Source organism: Lepidochelys kempii, chromosome 11 (assembly GCF_965140285.1).
Source record: "Lepidochelys kempii isolate rLepKem1 chromosome 11, rLepKem1.hap1, whole genome shotgun sequence".
Lineage (NCBI taxonomy): Eukaryota > Metazoa > Chordata > Testudines > Cheloniidae > Lepidochelys > Lepidochelys kempii.
The window spans coordinates 20,052,114-20,077,668 of NC_136390.1; the positions used below are offsets into that span (position 1 = coordinate 20,052,114).

The following is a 25,555-nucleotide window of genomic DNA, read 5'->3' on the forward strand; positions in this document are numbered from 1 at the left end:
TGTGAAATTCCATATTTGTGCACACATTTATGGAAGTACACAGTGAAATCAATTGTGAAATGAGTGTTTTAGGGAATTAATTGTAGCCTGGCCTTATCTAGGGAAGCAATTTAAGCTTGTTCGATGACTGGCCCTAAGTTTACACTTTGTATTTCTCTTATTGTGGAAAATGAAAATTACTGGGGATGAGTTTTTCTCTTTTGACAGGCAATTTCACTTTCAGGTCCTTAGGAGTGCAACATTTGGGTTTCCATAAGAATGGCCAAACTAGGGCAGCCCAATGGTCTATCTAGCCCAGAATCATGTCTTCCAACAATAGCCAATGCCAGGTGCTTCAGAGGGATAGAACAGAACAGGCAAGCATGGAGTTTCAAACACTACATGGCAATATTTGTTTAATATCTGTCCCCCCAGATTTTTTTTTAATTGTTTGTGGAAATGTTAGTAATATCAGGATTTTATAAAAGCTTGTTTTTGTTTGTTTGACAAAAAAAATATATTTGTTTGTTTGACACTACATATATCACACACACAAACACACACACACACACATTCAATTTGGCTGTGTCCCTTTAAATCTTAATCTATTAAAGTCTGCAGTTTGTTTCTTATAGACTCTAACTCCCACTCATTCTTGAGAGGCAGAGGGTTAAACAGGGCTGCAGTGAGACACACCAGATGGACAACAGGCTGCCACAGAGTCTGGGGCATGTGCACATCTATGAGGTGGACCCACGAGCACTCTGAAGGGCACTTTTGGAGCCTATAGTGGTAAGTCATGTTGAAGTAACTATTATCTTTTTTTTTTCTTTCTAACTATACTATGGGTATGTCTACACTATGAAATTAGGTCGAATTTATAGAAGTCGGTTTTTTAGAAATCGGTTTTATATATTCGAGTGTGTGTGTCCCCACAGAAAATGCTCTAAGTGCATTAAGTGCATTAACTCGGCGGAACGCTTCCACAGTACCGAGGCAAGCGTCGACTTCCGGAGTGTTGCACTGTGGGTAGCTATCCCACAGTTCCCGCAGTCTCCGCTGCCCATTGGAATTCTGGGTTGAGATCCCAATGCCTGATGGGGCTAAAACATTGTCGCGGGTGGTTCTGGGTACATATTGTCAGGCCCCCGTTCCCTCCCTCCCCCCGTGAAAGCAAGGGCAGACAATCATTTCGCGCCTTTTTTCTGTGCGGATGCCATACCAAGGCAAGCATGGAGGCCGCTGAGCTCATTTTGGCAATTAGGAGCACATTAACCACCACACGCATTATCCAGCAGTATATGCAGCACCAGAACATGGCAACGTGATACCGGGCGAGGAGGCGACGTCAGCGCGGTCCCGTGAGTGATCAGGACATGGACACAGATTTCTCTGAAAGCATGGGCCCTGACAATGCATGCATCATGGTGCTAATGGGGCAGGTTCATGCTGTGGAACGCCGATTCTGGGCTCGGGAAACAAGCACAGACTGGTGGGACCGCATAGTGTTGCAGGTCTGGGACGATTCCCAGTGGCTGCGAAACTTTCGCATGCGTAGGGGCACTTTCATGGAACTTTGTGACTTGCTTTCCCCTGCCCTGAAGCGCATGAATACCAAGATGAGAGCAGCCCTCACAGTTGAGAAGCGAGTGGCGATAGCCCTGTGGAAGCTTGCAACGCCAGACAGCTACCGGTCAGTTGGGAATCAATTTCGAGTGGGCAAATCTACTGTGGGGGCTGCTGTGATGCAAGTAGCTCACGCAATCAAAGATCTGCTGATATCAAGGGTAGTGACCCTGGGAAATGTGCAGGTCATAGTGGATGGCTTTGCTGCAATGGGATTCCCTAACTGTGGTGGGGCTATAGACGGAACCCATATCCCTATCTTGGCACCGGAGCACCAAGCCGCCGAGTACATAAACCGCAAGGGGTACTTTTCGATAGTGCTGCAAGCACTGGTGGATCACAAGGGACGTTTCATCAACATCAACGTGGGATGGCCGGGAAAGGTGCATGATGCTCGCATCTTCAGGAACTCTGGTCTGTTTCAAAAGCTGCAGGAAGGGACTTTATTCCCAGACCAGAAAATAACTGTTGGGGATGTTGAAATGCCTATATGTATCCTTGGGGACCCAGCCTACCCCTTAATGCCATGGCTCATGAAGCCGTACACAGGCAGCCTGAACAGTAGTCAGGAGCTGTTCAACTACAGGCTGAGCAAGTGCAGAATGGTGGTAGAATGTGCATTTGGATGTTTAAAGGCGCGCTGGCGCAGTTTACTGACTCGCTTAGACCTCAGCGAAACCAATATTCCCACTGTTATTACTGCTTGCTGTGTGCTCCACAATATCTGTGAGAGTAAGGGGGAGACGTTTATAGCGGGGTGGGAGGTTGAGGCAAATCACCTAGCTGCTGGTTACGCGCAGCCAGACACCAGGGCGGTTAGAAGAGCACAGGAGGGCGCGGTACGCATCAGAGAAGCTTTGAAAACCAGTTTCATGACTGGCCAGGCTACGGTGTGAAAGTTCTGTTTGTTTCTCCTTGATGAAACCCCCCCCCGCCCCTTGGTTCACTCTACTTCCCTGTAAGCTAACCACCCTCCCCTCCTCCCTTTAATCACCGCTTGCAGAGGCAATAAAGTCATTGCTGCTTCGCAGTCATGCATTCGTTATTCATTCATCACACAAATAGGGAGATGACTACCAAGGTATCCCAGGAGGGGTGGTGGAGGAGGGAAGGAAAATGCCACACAGCACTTTAAGCACAGCACTTTAAAAGTTTACAACTTTAAAATTTATTGAATGACAGCCTTCTTTTTTTTGGGCAATCCTCTGTGGTGGAGTGGCTGGTTGGCCGGAGGCCCCCCCACCGCGTTCTTGGGCGTCTGGGTGTGGAGGCTATGGAACTTGGGGAGGAGGGCGGTTGGTTACAGAGGGGCAGCAGTGGCAGTCTGTGCTCCAGCTTCCTTTGCTGCACCTCAACCATACACTGGAGCATACCGGTTTGGTCCTGCAGCAGCCTCAGCATTGAATCCTGCCTCCTCTCATCACGCTGCCACCACATTTGAGCTTCAGCCCTGTCTTCAACCCGCCACTTACTCTCTTCAGCTCGCCACTTACTCTCTTCAGCCCTCCACCTCTCCTCCCGGTCATTTTGTGCTTTCCTGCACTCTGACATTATTTGCCTCCACGCATTCGTCTGTGCTCTGTCAGTGTGGGAGGACAGCATGAGCTCGGAGAACATTTCATCGCGAGTGCGTTTTTTTTTCTTTCTAAGCTTCACTAGCCTCTGGGAAGGAGAAGATCCTGTGATCATTGAAACACATGCAGCTGGTGGAGAAAAAAAAAGGGACAACGGTATTTAAAAAGACACATTTTATAAAACAGTCGCTACACTCGATCAGGGTAAACCTTGCTCTTAACATTACATACATAGCACATGTGCTTTCGTTACAAGGTCGCATTTTGCCTCCTCCCACCGCGTGACTACCCCCTCAACCTTCCCCCCTCCCTGTGGCTAACAGCGGGGAACATTTCTATTTAGCCACAGGCAAACAGCCCTGCAGGAATGGGCTCCTCTGAGTGTCCCCTGAAGAAAAGCACCCTATTTCAACCAGGTGACCATGAATTATATCTCACTCTCCTGAGGATAACACAGAGAGATAAAGAACGGATTTTGGTTGAATGCCAGCAAACATACACTGCAATGCTTTGTTCTACAGTGATTCCCGAGTACGTGTTACTGGCCTGGAGTGGTAAAGTGTCCTACCATGAAGGACGAAATAAGGCTGCCCTCCCCAGAAACCTTTTGCAAAGGCTTTAGGACTACATCTAGGAGAACCGCAAATGCCAGGGCAAAGTAATCCTTTCACATGCTTGCTTTTAAACCATGTATAGCATTTTAAAAGGTACACTCACCAGAGGTCCCTTCTCCGCCTGCTGGGTCCAGGAGGCAGCCTTGGGTGGGTTCGGGGGGTACTGGCTCCAGGTCTAGGGTGAGAAACAGTTCCTGGCTGTCGGGAAAACCGGTTTCTCCGCTTGCTTGCTGTGAGCTATCTACAACCTCCTCCTCCTCCTCATCTTCTTCGTCCCCAAAACCTACTTCCGTATTGCCTCCATCTCCATTGAAGGAGTCAAACAACATGGCTGGGGTAGTGGTGGCTGAACCCCCTAAAATGGCATGCAGCTCGTCATAGAAGCAGCATTTTTGGGGCTCTGACCCGCAGCGGCCATTTGTCTCTCTGGTTTTCTGGTAGGCTTGCCTCAGCTCCTTCAGTTTCACGCGGCACTGCTTCGGGTCCCTGTTATGGCCTCTGTCCTTCATGCCCTGGGAGATTTTGACAAAGGTTTTGGCATTTCGAAAACTGGAACGGAGTTCTGATAGCACGGATTCCTCTCCCCAAACAGCGATCAGATCCCCGTACCTCCCGTTCGGTCCATGCTGGAGCTCTTTTGCAATTCTGGGACTCCATCATGGTCACCTGTGCTGATGAGCTCTGCATGGTCACCTGCAGCTTGCCACGCTGGCCAAACAGGAAATGAGATTCAAAAGTTCGCGGTTCTTTTCCTGTCTACCTGACCAGTGCATCTGAGTTGAGAGTGCTGTCCAGAGCGGTCAGAATGGAGCACTCTGGGATAGCTCCCTGAGGCCAATACCATCGAATTGTGTCCACAGTACCCCAAATTCGAGCCGGCAATGTCGATTTAAGCGCTAATCCACTTGTCAGGGGTGGAGTAAGGAAATCGATTTTAAGAGCCCTTTAAGTCAAAATAAAGGACTTCATTGTGTGGACGGGTGCAGGTTTAAATTGATTTAACGCTGCTAAATTCAACCTAAAGTCCTAGTGTAGACCAGGGCTATGTGCATTCAGCTACTCAGAAACAGTGTGTCAGTTTAATTATCCTCTGTTGCCCGTTGCTCATGATGATGACGTACAAAGGCTGTAGGTACTGTTCCCATGCAAGTCACTGCTGTAACTTGGAGTGGAATGAATATCTGTGGTACTAAATTTTACTAGTATTTCACTTATTTCCCTCTGAACATTGTGAGACGTACTGGTAGAAGTGGAGAATAAGGAGGATACGCTACAGAATTATATTAATTTTAACAAATGACTTGGGATTGATATAGGCTGGGTTAATTAGTTCAGAGAAGGTAACAGTTCTCTCAACTTTTCTTCATTGCAAGAACTGATCTTGAATTAAGGCCTTTATTAAGATTCTGGAGGTTTCGGGGGGGGGGGGGGGTTTGTTTGTTTTTCCTGATGCTTTGCCGAATCTGGAAGCAGAAGTACTGAAATATCATCAGAGACTGCACGCATATTTCCATCCATGCCCAGAAGCAGAGGGGCAGGCCTCATGGAAATCTCATGAGAGAGGCTATTCTTGTGGTCTGCCTTCCCCAGTTTTCAGATACATTTCCAAATGCCTGGCCCGATTCTCCTCTAACATGGGTTTAAAAGTATTCTAACTCCAATGAAGTCAGTAATGTCAGAGGGAGAAAAATAAGGCTCTTGGATGCTTAGATAAACTGAACCTGATCTCCCAGCCTCCTGTGATTCACTATCTTCAGTACAGCTCCCATGGAGTGATTAAAGGATGGAAAACATGCTTGAGACTAATAAACTCAGGGAGCTCTATCTATTTAATTCATCAAAGAGAAGGTTATGGACTGATTTTATCAGTCTGTAAGTACCTACATGGGGAACAGAAATGTGATAATAGAAGGTTCTTTGATCTAGTTGACAAAGGTATAACAATATCCAATGGCTGAAAGTTGAAGCTAGACAAAGTAGGCTAGAAATAAGGTGCAATTTTTTAACAGTGAGGGTAATTAACCATTGGAATAATTTACCAAGAGCTTAGATTGTTTCTCCATCACTGAATATTTTAAAATCAAGACTGGATGGCTTTTTAAAAGAGATTGTCTTGTTCCACCAGGAATTAATTCAGGAAGGCCTATGGCCTGTGTTCTACAGGAGGTCAGACTAGATTATCACAATAGCTTTATAATCTATCTATTCTATAAACTGTGAATTTTCTTATCCTCCCCACCCACATGGGAGAGGGGACAGGAGAGCTTGGCAGCCCTATTGAGGGCACTCGGACAGGGATCATCCAGCAGCATGTATATGTGTGCGTGTGCATGCAAATGTGTGGAGGTCTCCAAGAAGTTTGGCCTTCTACAGCCAGACATTTTCTGTGCCTCTTCCTCCTCCTCCTCTCTTGGTATATTGCTTTCTGCAGAGGAAATGAGGCAAAATCAGCTTTGTAGGCAGCTTCTGAAGATAGCAGGGTAGACTCAAACACTTAAAAATCCAGATGTCATATGGTGAATACAATTTGGGGGAGGGACTAAAGCTCAGCCGGTTCCTGACCAATGCTGACCCTGAGGACAGATCAGAAAAGAGCTCCTTGTGTTCACATACTCAGTAGCAGCCTTATTGATTTATAGGGTTTTTAATCCTCCTAGCATAAGAGAATCTCACAGATATGAATGAATTTGCTTCACAACTCTACTGTGGGCCAGCAAAGTAGTATTAGCTCCATTTCACAGATGGGGAACACTAAGGGAGGGGTAGACTATGAGACTTGCCCAAGGTCACAGAGGAACACTGTGCTAGAACCAGGAGTGGACCCCAGATCTGCTTCGTCCTAGCGCAGAGCTCGATCACATGAATTCAGTACCTTCCTCAGCGTATTCTAAACGAAATGGGTGCAGTTGTCCTCTTACACCAGTCTAAATCAAAGTAACACCTACAGTCTAAAACCAGAATGAGAGGAAACTGCGCCCAATAGTAACTTGTTCTCTTTACACATTGTGCTATCACTGTAGAGAGCAATAATATCTAAGCCCAATAGCTTCTCATCCTGTTTATTCCTGTAAACTTAAAAATATTTAAACAAGTTTTGTCAAGAGCAAACTCCATTCCAGGCTGAAAGAACTTGTTTGCTAAGATTCAGCCCTGAATGAATTGTTATGAGTAATGGACATGCCCCTAGTATGTGCTTTTATAATGACACTTATGATATGATCAGATTAAGTGCACATACGAATGATAGTGCTATAATAAGAAAGAAGCCAACACATAACTATAGAAGGAGTTCTCAAATATTAGGGAAGGTACTAATGGCACAAAATATTACATTTCCAATAAAGAGATTTAGAGTGAATGCAAAATGTAGAGGAGAAATGACTGGAATCAAACTGACAGCAGATGTCACTGCAACATTCTTCGAATAGCTAGTGAATATGGCCTAGAAAGAAGGTGTTCAAATTCTTGTATATCCTTTTTAAAATATGGCTTCTACTAATCATGTAATCTAATTAGTCAGTAATTATACGAGGCAAGGAAAATTAATAATGCTGGCTTTACTAGTTGCGAATCTATGTTATATAGACATTGGAAAGTCAGTGATTTTCTGAACCTTAAAGATTTGTTGCAGGCAATGTCTGATGTGACAACCTATGCAAGAAAAAGATTTTGACGTACAAAGCTCATGGGTCTGCCCCGCTTTCCACCTGGAGTAGTCATGTATGCCGTGTCAAAGTGGGTGCAAACTGATGCCATTCTAATCCAGTATACCTTCACACTCACGTTGCTACGGTGCAACTGACTACCCACGATGCAAGGTGGGAGAGATAGAAGCCTGAGGAGTCAAGGGAAGAAGGTATTTACTAACTGTAAAAGAATAGAACAGATGTTATATACAGAGCTTGAGCAAAATAATATACTTTTACTGAATCCGATAATGGCTTGAAGAATCTAGCCTAGAGCTGTTAGTGATAGTGATATGGGCACAGCAATAGGACTGTTAACACATTTACACAAAGGCATTTAGAATACACATCAAGTGAAATGTTTTAGCATAAATCTATACTATATACTGGATTGAGAGAAAGTGAGTACATGGTGATATGGTAGTATAAATTCATTAGTTGCATCAATTTGGGAGGGCTGCACAAATTATTTGCAGATGATGAAGCCACGTGTGAGTCACACGTGCGGATAGAAATTTTAAACTATTGGGCACTTTCATTTATTTTGATAAGATGTACATTTCACTGCTAAACTATTAGAGCAGTTCACAAATATTATATTAGTGTTCTTTTGTATACATGTGTACATATGCCTGCAACAGTTGCTTTAGTACCATTAGTTCAGCTATGCAGGCACCAAAAGAAGAGAATTATACAGATACTTTGTAGAAATCTCCTAAAATTATCTAAACTATCTTTTTCTATGCAGAATTTCTGTTGCTGTTTTAAGGGTTGGTACCTGGGCTAGAAACTAAAGTCTTGTATCATTAGAAAAGAGGGAAACTCTCAGCGCCTCTTCGCTGGTAGAAAGGAGCCATTTCTAGTCCTTATGCTCCATGAGACATTGTGGGCTAGATCTTCAGCTGTTCCCTTTGCACTCCCCCAATCCCAGGGCTAGTTTTCCAGCATAGGTTAGAGCGGTCTGTAGGCTTAAAGTTGCTTCTGAAGTTGTATTGTGTGCTGTAAGGTGGAGATCTGGGCCATCTTGCCTGATTCACCACTGCCATAAATTCTGTAGAAAAGTAGCATTTAAACCAGTTGGGTCCATAGCGATCAAATTCTGCAGGACTTTTCCATAAAGGTTTCACTCAGTTCAGTGTATTTATACTCCTTTAGTTGCCAGTTGCAAACATTTCTGAAACGTGAATATCAGGCTGGTAGCCAAGATTAGTTTAATCAAGACAGAATTTTTGTCTTCATCTGCTTTAGGTGGAAGTGGGTAGTAGTTTATAGAAGTTAGGTCAATCAGATAGGGAATAGAGCACTTGATGTGCTTTGCCAGTCACAAATCACAAATGTTGAATGCTGTTTACAGAACAGTTCACAAACAATCCTTAGCTCAAATGGGCTCATAAAACCAGTTGTACAATGATTTTTAATAAGGAACAGATTTATGAAAATTGTGATCCATTCATGGGTAACACACATAAAGGGACGGAGTGATACATTTATTGAATAGAGTACTTGTGGCACCTTAGAGACTAACCAATTTATTTGAGCATGAGCTTTCGTGAGCTACAGCTCACTTCATCGGATGCATACTGTGGAAACTGCAGAAGACATTATATACACAGAGACCATGAAACAATACCTCCTCCCATCCCACTCTCTTGCTAGTAATAGCTTATCTAAAGTGATCATCAAGTTGGGCCATTTCCAGCACAAATCCAGGTTTTCTCACCCTCTGCCCCCCCCCCCACACACAAACTCACTCTCCTGCTGGTAATAGCCCATCCAAAGTGACCACTCCGTTTACAATGTGTATGATAATCAAGGTGGGCCATTTCCAGCACAAATCCAGGTTTTCTCACCCCCCCCACCCCCCTCCAAAAACCACACACACAAACTCACTCTCCTGCTGGTAATAGCTTATCCAAAGTGACCACTCTCCCTACAATGTGCATGATAATCAAGGTGGGCCATTTCCAGCACAAATCCAGGTTTTCTCACCCGCCTCCCCCCCACCCAAACTCACTCGCCTGCTGGCAATAGCTCATCCAAACTGACCACTCTCCTTACAATGTGCATGATAATCAAGGTGGGCCATTTCCAGCATAAATCCAAGTTTAACCAGACCGTCGGGGACGGAGGGGGGGGGGTAGAAAAAAACAAGGGGAAATAGGCTACCTTGCATAATGACTTAGCCACTCCCAGTCTCTATTTAAGCCTAAATTAATAGTATCCAATTTGCAAATGAATTCCAATTCAGCAGTTTCTCACTGGAGTCTGGATTTGAAGTTTTTTTGTTGTAAGATAGAGACCTTTATGTCTGTGATTGTGTGACCAGGGAGATTGAAGTGTTCTCCGACTGGTTTATGAATGTTATAATTCTTGACATCTGATTTGTGTCCATTTATTCTTTTACGTGGAGACTGTCCAGTTTGACCAATGTACATGGCAGAGGGGCATTGCTGGCACATGATGGCATATATCACATTGGTGGATGTGCAGGTGAACGAGCCTCTGATAGTGTGGCTGATGTTATTAGGCCCTTTGATGGTGTCCCTTGAATAGATATGTGGGCACAGTTGGCAACAGGCTTTGTTGCAAGGATAGGTTCCTGGGTTAGTGGTTCTGTTGTGTGGTATGTGGTTGTTGGTGAGTATTTGCTTCAGGTTGGGGGGCTGTCTGTAGGCAAGGACTGGCCTGTCTCCCAAGATTTGTGAGAGTGCTGGGTCATCCTTCAGGATAGGTTGTAGATCCTTAATAATGCGTTGGAGGGGTTTTAGTTGGGGGCTGAAGGTGACGGCTAGTGGCGTTCTGTTATTTTCTTTGTTAGGCCTGTCCTGTAGTAGGTGACTTTTGGGAACTCTTCTGGCTCTATCAATCTGTTTCTTCACTTCCACAGGTGGGTACTGTAGTTGTAAGAATGCTTGATAGAGATCTTGTAGGTGTTTGTCTCTTGTTAGGATATAGATATTCAGGCCTGTCTGCAAAGGCCTGTACTCTAAGAATTTAGGTGTATTCTTATCACTTGGCTAGTGATAGAGGTGTAAAAGAGAGAATCAAAATCACTGTCTGCTGGTGTAAGGGCCTTCTCTTACTGTGACAGTCTGAGGCCCTGTTCTTAGGCTAAGGCCTTTGGCTAAGCAGCAGAGGCAGCCATAAGCTGGGAAGCGAACGGTCACATCCTCACATTCCAAACTAGTCACACTGAAATAAGGTGCTATTGGGCTGTTAGGCACTATCAGGACAGGATTGTATTCCTATCACCTCCAGAGAAAGGGAAGTGCCTAGAAAATGTAAAAGGAAACTTAGTTTGATAGCATCCTGTCTGGCAAGAACTCACTTATCAATAGCTGGGATGTGAAATCCTCACTTCTGTATTGTTTTGTCATTATAGTTCCCACTTTGCTGTTGTTTGTCTGTATAATCTCTGTCTGGTTCTGTGATTGTTCCTGTCTGCTGTATAATTAATTTTGCTGGGTGTAAACTAATTGAGGTGGTGGGATATAATTGGTTACATAATCATGTTACAATATGTTAGGATTGGTTAGTTAAATTTCAGGAAAATGATTGGTTAAGGTATAGCTAAGCAGAACTCAAGTTTTTGAGTTCAATGAGGAAGTGACTGGGGTGGGGTGTGGGTGGGGGTGGGCATGGGCATGTGGGTGTGTGAGATGGGAACAGGGAATGGGGGTAAGAAAATTGGAATCATGTTTTGCTAAAGGGGGAAATGGGAACAGGGAATGGGAGTAAGAAAATTGGAATCATGTTTTGCTAAAGGGGGAGATGGGAACAGGGAATGGGAGTAAGGAAGTTGGAATCATGTTTGGCTAAGGGCAGGAATGGGAACAGGGACACAGGTGTAAGGCTCTGTGGTGTCAGAGCTGGGAAGGAGGATACTAAGGAAGGAAACTGGAATCATGCTTGCTGGAAGTTCACCCCAATAAACATCGAATTGTTTGCACCTTTGGACTTCGGGTATTGTTGCTCTCTGTTCATGCGAGAAGGACCAGGGAAGTAAGTGGGTGAAGGAATAAGCCCCCTAACATCTCTGTCTGAGGGGTTGGAGCAAATGCAGTTGTATTGCAGAGCTTGGCTGTAGACGATGGATCATGTGGTGTGGTCAGGGTGAAAGCTGGAGGCATGTAGGTAGGAATATACATATTGTGAGGAAAGTGGTCACTTTGGATAAGCTATTACCAGCAGGAGAGTGAGTTTGGGGGGGGGGGGGTGGAGGGTGAGAAAACCTGGATTTGTGCTGGAAATGGCCCAACTTGATGATCACTTTAGATAAGCTATTACCAGCAGGAGGGTGGGGTGGGAGGAGGTATTGTTTCATGGTCTCTCTGTATATAATGTTTTCTGCAGTTTCCACAGTATGCATCCGATGAAGTGAGCTGTAGCTCACGAAAGCTCATGCTCAAATAAATTGGTTAGTCTCTAAGGTGCCACAAGTACTCCTTTTCTTTTTGCAAATACAGACTAACACGGCTGTTACTCTGAAACCTGCCATTGAATAGAGTGTTCACAATGAAAAATTTAGTCAGTTCTAAGTCTGGCCACTTGTTGTCATTCAACATATCATGACACTTTTATGTAAGAGTAGGGCTGTCAGCACTGGCATATTGAAATTTTCTGAAGATAAGCAATACAATTGATCAACCTAAATTTCCCATGATAAAGGATGCTTTTTCACGTGCTATCTAAACTGCTGTATGGGGTTGAGCTGTTAAACAGTTGCTATAGTTTATCCTGGAGGTGGCTCTATTACAGTGGTGAGTGACGTAGTGATTGGAGGTGTGCGGGTGAGACAGTAAAATATGAAACTATTGCTGTACATTTATTTCCACTATGTTAGTGGATCTGAAATCTGCTGAAATAAATTGAAATCAGTATTTATTTTCTTCTGTGCTGAGGTCAGCAGTGATGCTCCCCGAGGCCCCCACACAGAGGGAGGCCTCAGCATGTTGCTCAGCAACATGCTTACAGAGCAAGTACAACACCAGCAGCAGCTGGGATGAGTGCAGGAGAGTGTGTTGATCAACAAGAAGTTGGGGCCCTCCCTCAGTGCTGACAAGCACAAAAATTAATAAGCACAAACCAACTTAAACAAAAGTGCTCAAAATATGCCGTATGTTTCATGGGGGGGGGGGGAGGAGGGAAAGTTACAGTATATTCTGTAACATTTTGGGATCCTTGCAAATGAAAGGCATTGCCTAAGTGCAAGATATATATCCATAACATTAAACAGTTGCACAGGGGTCTGGACTGGGACTGGGACTATACAACATATTCATAATTTATCTGGAAAAGGGGGTAAACAGTGAGGTGGCAAAATTTTCAGATGATACGAAACTACTCAAGATAGTTAAGTCCAAAGCAGACTGCGAAGAGCTACAAAAGGATCTCACAAAACTGAGTGACTGGGCAACAAAATGGCAGATGAAATTCAATGTTGATAAATGCAGAGGATGTTGTGAAGGCCAAAACTATAACAGGGTTCAAAAAAGAACTAGATAAATTCATGGAAGATAGGTCCATCAATGGCTAGTAGCCAGGATGGACAGGGATGGTGTCCCAAGCCTCTGTTTGCCAGAAGCTGGGAATGGGCAACAGGGGATGGATCACTTGATGATTATCTGTTCTGTTCATTCTGTCTGGGGCTCCTGGCATTGACCGCTGTCAGAAGACAGGATACTGGGCTAGATGGACCTTTGGTCTGACCCAGTATGGTCGTTCTTATATATCAAACAACAGAGTTCAAAATTAAAGTGATACATATTGTAAAGAAAACAGTAAAAATGATGATCAATGAAGAGTTTAAGGGGCCTAATTTTTAAAGTAACTTTGACATGGTCTCTCTTTTTGAGGGTGCGGAAGGGAAGAGATCCACAAATAATTGCATGTGAAATTTTATGGGCATGGTTATTTGTGGGTGCAGCTGAGGCATCTGGAAGTCTACCTACCTCATCTGCAAGTGCAATCAGACAGGCAGATTGTTCCTATTTGCACCTATAAAGTACTGCATCTGCAAAAATTATTTGTGGGTGACAAAAAATGAGATTGAGATTTTTAAAAATTAGGCCATAAATCTTTCACACATGGACTGTAATTACATAGCATAGTACTGCTGATCTGCTATAGGGCTAACTGTACTAACGTAAGCAGGGTCTGAATGAGCTCTCCCTGACATCTAGCGATGAGCCGGGGGGAAAAGACTTCAGGAGCAGACCATGTTTGCATAGACATGCCTACTCTGTCCAGGTGCACAGCAGCTGGAGCTGCATTGCCAAAATTATCAATTCTGGCTTGTTGGGTTACACATCACTCTAGTATTTGAATGCAGGGGTAATAAAATGTTGTTATCGTTATTGTATGAGTAAAGGGCCACAGAATTGTGCTTGGCATGCCCTGACTGAGGGGAGGGTCACCCTCAACTGAACTTCACTGGCTAAGCAGAGCATAGGGATGACAAATCCAAGTGAAGATGAGAGTAGGTGGGGGACATCCTACCTGGTGATGTGGACTCTCCCCAAAGCATCCTAAACACCATTAGACCTGCCTGTTTCTAGTGTTTAGTGACAGCTGATTAGATTTAACTGACAGTCTTTGTTTCTAGTTGGTGATCCCTAGCGCTGACATTACTGCTGAGCTAGTCTAAGAGCTAAGCTCAGACCTTGTGTGAGGACAGTGAACACAGAGACTACACTGGCTGTGAGGTTCCCCACTACTTGCTGAAATCACCGAGGGCTGGGTTAAGTGGTAGAACCTCCGAATGTGGCATCATGGGAGCAGCAAGCAGAGGGGTGGCGGCCAAAGGGGCCAGCGGTGGTAGCTGCGAGCCATTTGCAGAAACAGCAGCAGAGGCATTGCTCAATTGCCCCCCCAACCCCGGGTGCAGGGGAGGTGAAACCTGTGAATGCACCTCTGAACTCTGGGTCTTTGCTAACCAAGGACAGCCAACTGTGTGTGAGGTGCAGAGGAGGGAGAGGGGAGTGCTGTGTTAAAAGGCCATTCATTCATTGGGCTTTCCCACCACAGGATGGGCAACTGACCAACATTATATGGGGTCTGGTTTGCTTATGGTCCCATGCTTTTGAATGTGATGTTTTCCCACATTAACGCTGGATTCCCTTTCCCTTTTATTAAGCGTTCTCTTTTGTTATACACAGACTCAGTGCTTGTGAGTGGGGAAGTATTGCCCCTTAGAGGTGGCCGGGGTGATGTTCGGTTTTTTGAGATTCCTGGGTAGGGGCTTGAGATGGCTCTGTTTTGTATTGTTAGGAGGAATGCCTAGACATTGAACCTGACCTTTGTTGCTGCCGACTCCCCCTGGCAGAAGGGTTGCACTAAATACCAAGTTTATCTTGGCCTTATTCAGTAAGCTATCTAAAGTATAATGGCGAGAACCAATTTAATAAATGAGCTGCTGGAATTAGAGAGGACAGTTCTAGCCTTGTGAGAGGGTATGTGGGCACGTCTGTACAAAGCTTGGAGAATTTCCATTTTAATAACAAGAACCTTGGAGAAACATGAACAATAACTTGTCTGTTCTTTGCAATGGACAGTTCAGTTGTCCTGCAAAATGAGATTTTGCTAGCCTAATACAGAAATCTTGTTATCAAGTGTGGCTTACATCAGTATGCTTTATTAGAAGACAGCAGAAGTAATTCTGCAAACATTAAACAAGGTCTAGTTTTTCCTTTTATCAGACTGAATGAATAAGATTAAATCAGATTCAAAGGGGAGTCAAATAAACTGATCTAACTGTGGGCATGGATGTCTGGTCCCATCTATGAATGCTTTTGAGTTTGGCAACAGTTTAGAAATATCTCCATTTGGCCTTTGTTCTAAAGCCCTCCCCACAAACACCATCTCTTGGAAGATCTTTATCCTTTTGTAATGTCTGATCAGGGCTTTTTTGTGTTCTTGGCCTCATTAATGTGCTCAAAACATTGCACAAGACATCTTCTTCCTACTCCCATAGCTCAATCTTTTCTCTGAAGTGATTACAGACTTCAGTTCCTGCACTGATGGGATGTTTCTCGAACTAAGACAAAGTGTCACTTCAGCTTGATGCATACGTCCAGTGGGCTAGTCCAAGACTCTGAGCAATTCCACGATAAATTCAATATTCACCTCTTTCTGCTTATAATTGCTCTCCTTTTCACCTGTAACTAATAGTTGATCCCAAATGTCCTGTCTGTACTCTGGCTTTTCGTTAACCATGCTCAGTACTTGGATAGCACTTTTCCTCTCTGAAGCACTTTACAATGTTAACTAATTAGTCAATCCTCAGAACACTCCTAAAAAGCTGGTAAATAAGTTTGTGCTATTATCTCCATTTTACAAATGGGAGTAGGAAGGCATAGAGGTTATTGACAGACCCAGGTGTACAGAAAGATTCATCATTAGAGCTGTGAGTATAATCAGCAGCTCTATGCTCCAGTCACTACAACACTGTCTCAGAGTATGTGTTACTGAATAGGCACTGTCCCTTACTTTAGGCTCAATGCAGCACTATCATTGTGGAAACAATGAGGTTAAATAATATGTGCTTCACCCTCTTCCGGGTTGGATCCTCAGCTCGTGCAGCTCAGTATTAATCCACCGATTTAACTGGGACTCGGTCGATTTATAGCAGAATGTAATGTACATCTTTTAGTGCAGAATGAAGGTGCATGCAGCTGAAGCAGAGGTGTGAATGGTGTAATCAGAGGTTCTTGGGCATCTGCTGGAAAAACTGTACAGAATGACATGAAACTTGGCCCATCCCAATAAAGGGTAACCCCCTCCATTCCCAACACCCTTTGAGAACATGGGGCCATTGGCTTCATTTTCTGTAGCTATGCATCCCCCCCATCCCCAGGAAAGAAATTACATGTATGGAAGGGAATTTCTACAGCTAAAAACCTTCAGTTTGTATGATCTGCTGCTAGATTTGCAGCAAAAGTCAGTGTGGCACAGACAGGCGCAAGCTGCTGATGTGGGCTGCTTTCCAGTTGTGCCCTACCCAGCAACCCAATTCCATGGAGCCCTTCCTACCCCGTTCTTACACAGTGGATTTCCAGGGAGGGAGCGTCCTTTCCCCTTCCACTTGTTTGAGGGCATTTCTGCCCCACCTTGCTCCTCACTGCATAGTGCAGAGCAAAGGAGAATGTGGCTGTTGATTATTTTCAGTATCTACTGTAGCTATTACACTACGTATCATCCAAGTTATAGTGAATAATAAAACTCTGTAAATACTGTTCAAAAGTTCATACATGTGCAACTCCCATAGTCTAGTTTACAAATGTTTTAATGCAGCCTTCCTCAGTGTGAGGTCTAAGCACTGGGAGTTAAGTGACACGGTGGGTTATGGTGAAAGCAAGGCAAATTTTGGTATAAACCTCAACCTGTCCAAAACAGTTTTATTCAAATGTATTAAACAGAATGTCAACACAGGGCCTGCTCCAGCAAAGGATTTAGGAATGTGCTTAACTTGTAGTTTAGCAGATTACAGACAAGATTAAAGTTAAGTATGTGCTTAAGTGTTTTGGTGGTTCAGCGCAATAGGGGCTTCAGTCTGACAAAAGGGAAGTTACTATCTTTTTAGAGGTTTGCATGGTAATGCTGTGTGGTGACATTGCATCACAATTCCAAAAAGGAAATGCCACCGCATCTCACTGTATGAGAAGAGTTGAGAAAGCAGCTGTGCAACAGCCCATCCTGAGAGAGAGAAGTACGGAAAGGAGGGCTGGCTGCTGTACTGTGGCCAGCCCTGAAAATCCCTGAACTCCTGCTGTAGCCTCCCTCTGGAATGCATGTCAGGGGAGGAGGTCAGGTTACCGGCAGCTGACTTTGGGCCTGATGCTGCTCTCAGGGTAGCTACATGAACACTTCCAGTCTAATATGTATGCAAATCTGAGTAACTGCAGCTTTTAGAGCCCTTAGAAGAGTCCAGCTGTACACAAAAAGCCGGTCTAACCCTTAACTATAGCAGACCTGGCAGTCTGCTGTAATACATATTTGTGTGACTAGGGGAGTAGGAGCAGACGTGCAGTGGTGTTGTGAAGACTAAATAGTTAAATTTGTTAAGAGTTAGAAAAATTATAGAGCTTCGCAAGGGCTAAGTATTGACAGTAAGTTGTGTAAAATCACAGAGTTTTCTCAGAGAGAGGACTTCAGCCCTAAGTTTCCTATGGTTTTGGAATTGTAGGGGGTGGTGCACACAAGGGGACCAATTCTGGTCCTGACACCTGTCCCATACGCTACTACAGCCGTGTAGGGAGGCTGTACAGGAGCTGCAGGGGGCGAGGAGAGACCTCTCCTGGCACAGGAGCCGGTCAGAGGCATGCCTGTAGTGGTGAAAGTGATGAGTGTTCTGGGCTGCTGCACAAGCTATAGGCCGCCCACTGAAGCCTGGGGGCCATTTTGACCTCTGCAGCAGCCCTGTTAGGTAGCACAGCACAGAAGCTAGCCTCAAATTCCCATTGAAATGAATGAGAATTTCGCTTAAACAAGGACTACAGAATCTGGCTCATGGGTAATTAAAGAAAGAAATTAACACAAACATCTTTTGCTTTTATGAGACACACAAAACACCAAATATGTATTTTTATTTTCACTTGCTAAGCTTCTGCTCTTACACTAAATGGCATCTGTTACTTGGAATGCAATTGTAGTCTGTTGTGACTTTTTAGTGGGGGTAGGGGGGAGGGCAGAGGGTTGAAGGACTAGATGCATTGATATAATTTGGCGGGCTTGTGTCGCTCTGGTGATGCCAGCTAATCCGGGTTTCTGGAGCGGCTCAAAACAGCAGGTTGTATGGGTAATGCTGGCCCAAACCTTTTTTTTACTTAAATACATGGCACTTTGGGTATGTCTACACAGCATTTTAGAGCCTCAGGTCAACACACTCAGGCTAGCAGGGCTTGTGGTAGCGCTCTAAAACAGCTGTATAGACAGTGCTTTGAAGTTGAAGTTTGGCTGGAGCTTGGGCTCTGAAGCCCACCTCTCTTCCCCAGGCATCAGACCCAGAGTTCCAGCTCAAGCTACAACTTCAAAGTGCTGTCTGTACAGCTGTTTTTAGAGCACTCGCACTAGCCCCAGTCTGTCGACCTGGGCTAGAAAGCTCGCCCCAAAATGCTGTGTAGACATATCCTTTGTGTTTGCAGTTACACTGGTGCAAGGCTGCTGGCTTCCGGTGGTGTTACACCAGCGTAACTGTTAGGATATAGCTATTCAGGCCTGTCTGTAAAGGCCTATACTCTAAGTGTATTCTTATCATTTAGCTTTTTATAGAGGTATAAAAGAAAGAATCAAAATCACAGTCTGCCACTGTAAGGGCCTTCTCTTATTGTGACAGTCTGAGGCCCTGTGCTTAGGCTAAGATCTTTGGCTAAGCAGCAGAGGCAGCCATAAGCTGGGAAGCGACCGGTCACATCCTCACATTCCAAACTAGTCACATTGAACTAAGGTGCTATTGGGCTGTTAGGCATTATTAGGACAGGATTGTATTCCTGTCACCTCCAGAGAAAGGGAAGTGCCTAGAAAATGTAAAAGGAAACTTAGTTTGATAGCATCCTGTCTGGCAAAAACTCACTTATCAATAGCTGACATGTGAAATCCTCATTTCTGTGTTGTTCTATCACTGTAGTCCCCATTTTCCTACTGTTTGCCTGTATAATCTCTGTCTGGTTCTGTGATTGTTCCTGTCTGCTGTATAATTAATTTTGCTGGGTGTAAACTAATTAAAGTGGTGGGATATAATTGGTTAAATAATCATGTTACAATATGTTAGGATTGGTTAGTTAAATTTCAGTAAAATAATTGGTTACGGTATAGCTAAGCAGATCTCAAGTTTTACTATATAGTCTGTAGTCAATCAGGAAGTGTGTGGGGGGGAAATGGGAACAGGGAACGGGATTGGGGGAATTGGAATCATGTTTTGCTAAGGGTGGGAATGGGAACAGGGACACAGGTAAGGCTCTGTGGTGTCAAAGCTGGGAAGGGGGACACTAAGGAAGGAAACTGAAATCATGCTTGCTGGAAGTTCACCCCAATAAACATTGAATTGTTTGCACCTTCGGACTTTGGGTATTGTTGCTCTCTGTTCATGCAAGGACCAGGGAAGTAAGCGGGTGAAGGAATAAGCCCCCTAACAGTAACTGTAGGCAGAATTTGGCTCTGTATCTTAGAAAGCATTGCTGTCCTTAACTATCATATGTGAGAGTCATAATGAGCTGTGGGAAAAGTTTGATTATGAAGCCTGAAACCATAGGAAACTTGCCTGGTGTAATGTTTTTTACAAGGTTAGTAATAATCCATGGGTCAAATCCTTGCCCTATTCAAATAAGTGGCAAAACTTCTATTGACTGCAGGAGGGCCAAGATTTCCTCTGAGGTGCTTGCTGAAAAGTTTGGGAACCTGAGCAGATTTACAGCTTCAAGTTAAAACTATATAAATATTTAAAATCAGTGAATTTGGCATTTAAAGTTGAGTTTTGATTAAATCCTGGACTCACTGCAAAATTAAGGGGTGTGAGAAATGACAAGTGAAGCCAAAGAAATTTTCTTGCACACTACTTATGAATCAAAGCTACAGTGTTGCATACTTTTCTACTACAGGGTTAAAACTGCCAACCCAAATGTTACACATAATATTTTTTTTTATTTGCTAAGACAGAAGGTTCACTTTGTGTTGGGAGCATGGATACAAGGGCCAAATATAATGCATGTTGAATTCAAAAAACTAATATTAAGACTCAACAGTTGAAAGTTCAAAAAATATTATTGGGACCATCCTCTGTTGCTTTCATTTTCTTGTCTGACTAGAGGATTTACAATAACATCTATAAATTATTGTAGTTTGACAGGCTCATTGTGAAATACGTAATAGTTTTAAAAAATTAAACAAAGCTACTTTGCAAAGAATGATGTGTAAGTACATAGGAAAAATATACCAGTTTTCTTCCCAGCAATCACAGCTATCATTTCTCCACTATTACTAATTTTAGCTGTGCAAACTTTGTTTCTGTAACAGAGGGTATTTTGTGTGGGTTTTTGTGTGCAATTGCTTGTGCATTATAAATGTCAGTATTCAGATGGAGATAGAAATTTACCTCTGGAATGACATTTTTGGATTTAGAAAGTATGATAGAATGAAGCAAATAATTAAATTTTAAGATCTTAAAATGTGGGATTTATAATTTTCTTCATGCCTGTAATTTTTTTCCCTTTCCCTTGATGTTAATGTTGGAGGATCATTTAGTCTTTTCCCTCATGTTAGTTGTCTCAGCACCAATCCTGATTACTGCCTAACATACTTCCCTTGCCCAAAAGGGAGGATATGCTGTGATGTCAAAGATCTTCATTGGTCGTCAAAGTTTTGCTAAATCTAGCAGGTGCCCCCTGAACATGCACAGAAGTGATTATTCAATTGCTTTTAAAAATCTAAGAATTATATGTACCATCCCCCAAATCAAGCAAATGTATTAATTCTCATTGAGGACTATGTCCAGGCCAAGTTTCAAACTTCAGCCATTTTTAATTGTTTTAAAAGCCTGCTTACTATGATGATGATTGTACATTTTGTAATGGAAAGAGTTTTTTCAGACTTTAAATGTGGCTGAAAGGTTTTTAATTAATCTTCTTAAAATAATTAACCTTGCAGTAGAGAAAACATGGAAAATTTAAGCTGAAAAGGCAAATGTTTTGTACTTATGAACACTTGAACACAAGAGTGATAGTTGACACAGGGTGCATTTTTTACAGCATTGTCTACTCTAAATCACTTAGAAGTCTAATGTCAATTAAACTTGTGACTAAGGCACTTTGAAAATGTTACTCACTGTTTATAACCTTAAACCAGCACACAGTATAATACTGGAAAGAAATGCTAGAATGTAACCATTACTACAATAGGTTTTATATAAGCAAAAGGTAAACAATGTTGCATGGGACCATGAGCATACACCACAAATATCACAGCAAACTGCTTTTAAATTTCCCTGGGGCAACATTTCTTATATTATTATTGGCAGGTTTCTTCTGTCTTTTATCTGCCCTTTTATGAGCACACTGGCTGCAGCTAAGCTCCCCTGCTGTGGTAGTGGTTTCTGTGTGCAATGCCATGTCTGTCTTGGGAGGCAACATGCATAAGCTAGGTTGAGGGATTGCAGGGAATGGATTGGACAGTGTGTGTACAGATTTGGAATTGCTATGTGGTCCTGAACTGGTGACCGTGCTGTGTCCCTGGTGAGTTCATTCAACTGTTTAAAACCACACCCATCTACATCTGGGGACTTTGGAAAATTATAAGTGGTAACTATTTTCATTTAAAGGGAAGATGATGCTGGATTGGGTTTGGATCTTCATTTCAAAACCCCTATTTCCCCTGCCCTTCACCTCACCCCCACCCCCAAAGTGTGGCTGTTCAAATCTGAGGTTAGACGGGGGGGGGGAGGGAAGAGGGGGAGCAGTGCTAAGTCAGGTCCTGGCTTAAGTCCCTATTTCAGCATCACCACCTTCTACTGAAGTTCTGGACTGTTAAGATTTGGGGGGTTGATTTGGGTCACTTCCAAATAAAACTGTACAAAAATAAAACTAAAAAGGGAGGCAAACAATGAGCCCTGAGTAAAGATGTTGAGCCTTTGCAGTTGTGATGATTTGAGGGTTCTGTCTGTACCATTTCTGAATTGTGGATGATTTTATGAAAGTACATGGAAAGCCTCGGTGGATCCCCCATGAATTAGCAGTGTTGTGTCATGTCTCTGCCAGGCCAGAAAGAGATGATGGGGAGTGATTCCCCAGCACTCAATGATTGTCTAGTCAAAGTAAAACATCGTGGGACAATGAGCTGGCTTTAGCTGAGAGAAGACAACTCCTCCTCTTGTCTTGTTGGGTTTGGGAGCAGTGAAAAGGCACCAAAAGGCAGAACAAAAGAAGCAGGTGACTCCCAGCATGAATCTTTAAAAGTATTTGCGGGGGAAAGGAGGAGGATGGGGATGGCGAGCCATTTTGCATCAGATTAAGATGAAGGGGGCTGCTGCAGGGTCAGGGTAGGCAATGTCATGGTAGACCCTGCCTGCCTGAAAAAAAGAGAGATGATTCCCCAAGAGAGGGTGACATTGTGTTTAGGATGTTGTATTGTTTTCTATATGATCTGTGCTGTTTGTGCTTTATCTGTTATGAGCAAAGGTGCTAGAATATGTGCAAAGCCCACCTATTGGTATATGTTAAGTATTCATAACTACCGTGTTGTCCCTGAGAGAGTTCAGCTGTAAACCAGCAGCTTCACACCTTTTGGGGAGTGTTCTGGGAGAGGGGTGTTTTTATGTACTGCGGAGCCTGAAGAGTCAGTGTTGCCCCCAGGGTGGGTAGGTGGCTGCACAGCAAGTTCCAATGCTCAGAGAAGGGTCTGCACCCTGAGAGGGCCTAGGGACCCCGTTCAGGCCCCAGAGGCATCACACACCCAGGGGACCCAGAGCACAGAGGCTAGGATTCCCCTCACAGCAGTCCTGACAGGTGGCCAGGAAGGGGCACTTGCTAGGGTCTGTGACAACAGTGTATAAACAACTGGCAGTGATTCACATCCTTATGCAATTTTTGCAAGTACTTATTCAGGCAAATTTGTGTGGAAGTGAACAGGAAGTTGAGTATGACTGATTAAGGCTCTGAAGATGTAGTCCTAGGAGATGTCAGTACCTCTCATATAGTTTAGCTGCTTAATATTCTGGCATGCTCAGTATGTACAAGATTCTTACAGTGATAAAATACATTATTCCATTTAAAAAGTAGGTGCAGTCTCTTATTAAAACTACCACTCTTACGTATATTTCTCTTTAAATGATAAGAATCAAATTCTACAGTTACACTAATAAAAATCTGAATTACTCCAGATTTACAGCAGTGAAACTGAGCAGAATTTGTCTCTCTGTTGTAAACCAGATTAAAGGTTGTGTTGCTTATTCCTGATCAGAAATACTGTAATGGCTTTATGCCAAAACCTGATTCTATGGGTGGGGATATAATCCGTCTGTAACAAACAAGCTGATTTGATTCAGAGTCCATTTCCTGCACATTGTAGCAACACTCAGAGAAACTGAAGTGAGCTGGCTCTCTTAAGGCACAGACTTTATACATGTAAGTACAAATGCTTTCAGGAGAAGCACAGGCTTCAAAGTATTTTTCACTAAAGTTCTCAAAGGGAAGGCTAATGTCTTCCATATTTTGGTAGCATTCAGCAATAAGAAATAATCCAGTTTACAATTACTTCAGGAGTGCTCACTTTGCTTTCTGATTTAATTTGAAGGGTTTAAAAGGTTTTGCTGTATGGTTCAGTGAGGGTCCAATTCACACCAGTGTAAATCAGGAGTAACATCAATTACACTATTGTAAGATCAGACTCAAGCCTACAATTTACAAAACCAAACGTGTCCAGGATAATATTTGATTATCAGTTAGGGCAACTTGTCCAAATGAGCATTACTATCATTAGTGGTCTGTTTGTAGAATTAATTTCCTCCTCCTCTTTCCCCACTTCTAAGCTAACTGATTGCAGGCCAAATTACAATCAATCAATCAATCGTCAATCAATAAAATGAACAAGATAAAATTCCTTAAGCTGCATCTAACATGAAATTAATTTATTCTGTTCTTATCACTGTGGTTGTACAAAATAAACATGCAAATTAAATCACAGCAACTAGTATGGTTATTATACAAATAAAAAACCTTGACTATCAAAAGACTAATAACTGTAGAATATTTTTAGAAGATTGAAGGTTGTAAAATGTTTTAATACCAAATGGTATAAGCCTGCGTTATTTCATCTACACTAAAGAATAAACTGTTGGACTGAGCAAAGGAATGTGTAAACATGGAATGTACCATTCTTTTTTATGGGTGGTATACAGTGTGTTTCATAACCCCTTTGGACATTCAACTATTACTTTGTTTTCTTACTAAGCTGTACAATTCTGGCAACATTTTAATTTGTCTATTTTGAAATATCCCCTAGTTCTCTGATTTTGTTGGAGGATTTCAATGCTGAGCATCTAAGAAAGAAAACAATTGTAAGTGAAACTGATCCATATGCGTGTCTTTACGTCTGGTTATGTGGCAGCCTGAACAGTTTTGTAGTTCCTAATGCATAACTGCATTTTATTCTGTGTTTATTCACTGCAAATTTCACTTGAGTGCACCAAATACTTACTGAATTGTTGGCCTGAGGGCTGGTAATTCAAATAATGGAGTCAATTTAGCTGCAATTTGTTAGTCTGTCTTTCTAATGCATACACAAGATTATGGCTCTTATCTAACAAAAACGGGCTCATTAAAACAATCCCCAGCAACAACGAACAGAAACTAGGTGCTTCACAGCTACCTGAGCCCGTGTAGTGTACTATGTGAGGTCCAGATTTTGGAGCCCCTATTTACTGGTGACCCCTTAATCACATGATCAGATCTTTTGTTTTCTGTGAGACTGCTTGCCTGAGTAAGTGCTTATCAGGGTGAGTAAGAGCTCTACTTAATATCCTTATTTAACATTTTTCTCTGAGTGCTTTTAGGGTACTTGAAAGATTTAAAGGCCATTTCAGTTGGATTGAGTCATTTTTCTTGTCTCTAGGTAACTTTCACGGGCAGGGCCAAATTCTGATTGCTTTGACCCTGAGTATAACTCAGTTACTTTCAATAGTTGCTGCGGAATTATCCAGGTGTAACTGAGGTCAGACTCTAGCCCACAATACCGTATCCACCTAGGTACATTGAAATTTATAGGTGTTGGTAGAGTTGGCCCAGCTCTTACGCCACTCACAGAATTGTTACCTGAAATGTAGTTACCCTCCCTTTCCTACACAAGGTGCAAGGCTATCGTTTCCAAAAATAAGTGTAAAATGCAGTGATGAATCTGATATAGGCGAATGAATGTGGCCATAGGGCAGTAGGAAGGAGAAGTTTCCACACCAGTTAGGAGGATGGTTTGTCAAGAGTGGATCAGTGAGGTAAGCTATCTTGAGGAGCACAGGACTTGAAAGTGGTTGGGTTCTGGTAGCCAGATCATGAAGAGCTGGGACAGTTGTCTGAGTTTTTGTTTTTTAAATTAGCTA

General features: G+C 43.1%; 1 protein-coding gene across 4 annotated transcripts in view; it reads left to right on the forward strand.

Annotated features, from left to right (window-relative positions):
• The first annotated feature begins 635 nt into the window (after positions 1–635).
• The window catches only part of HNMT (histamine N-methyltransferase), a 51,884-nt gene continuing 26,964 nt past the window's right edge, over positions 636–25,555 (forward strand). For 2 of the 4 annotated variants that reach the window (XM_073305367.1, XM_073305371.1), the window contains exons 1-2: positions 23,501–23,588; positions 24,466–24,520. The gene's annotated coding sequence lies outside the window, so the exon portion shown is untranslated. Of the gene's footprint in view, positions 772–23,500; positions 23,589–24,465; positions 24,521–25,555 lie in introns of those variants that run through there. The other 2 variants (XM_073305369.2, XM_073305368.1) reach the window with 2 other exon arrangements.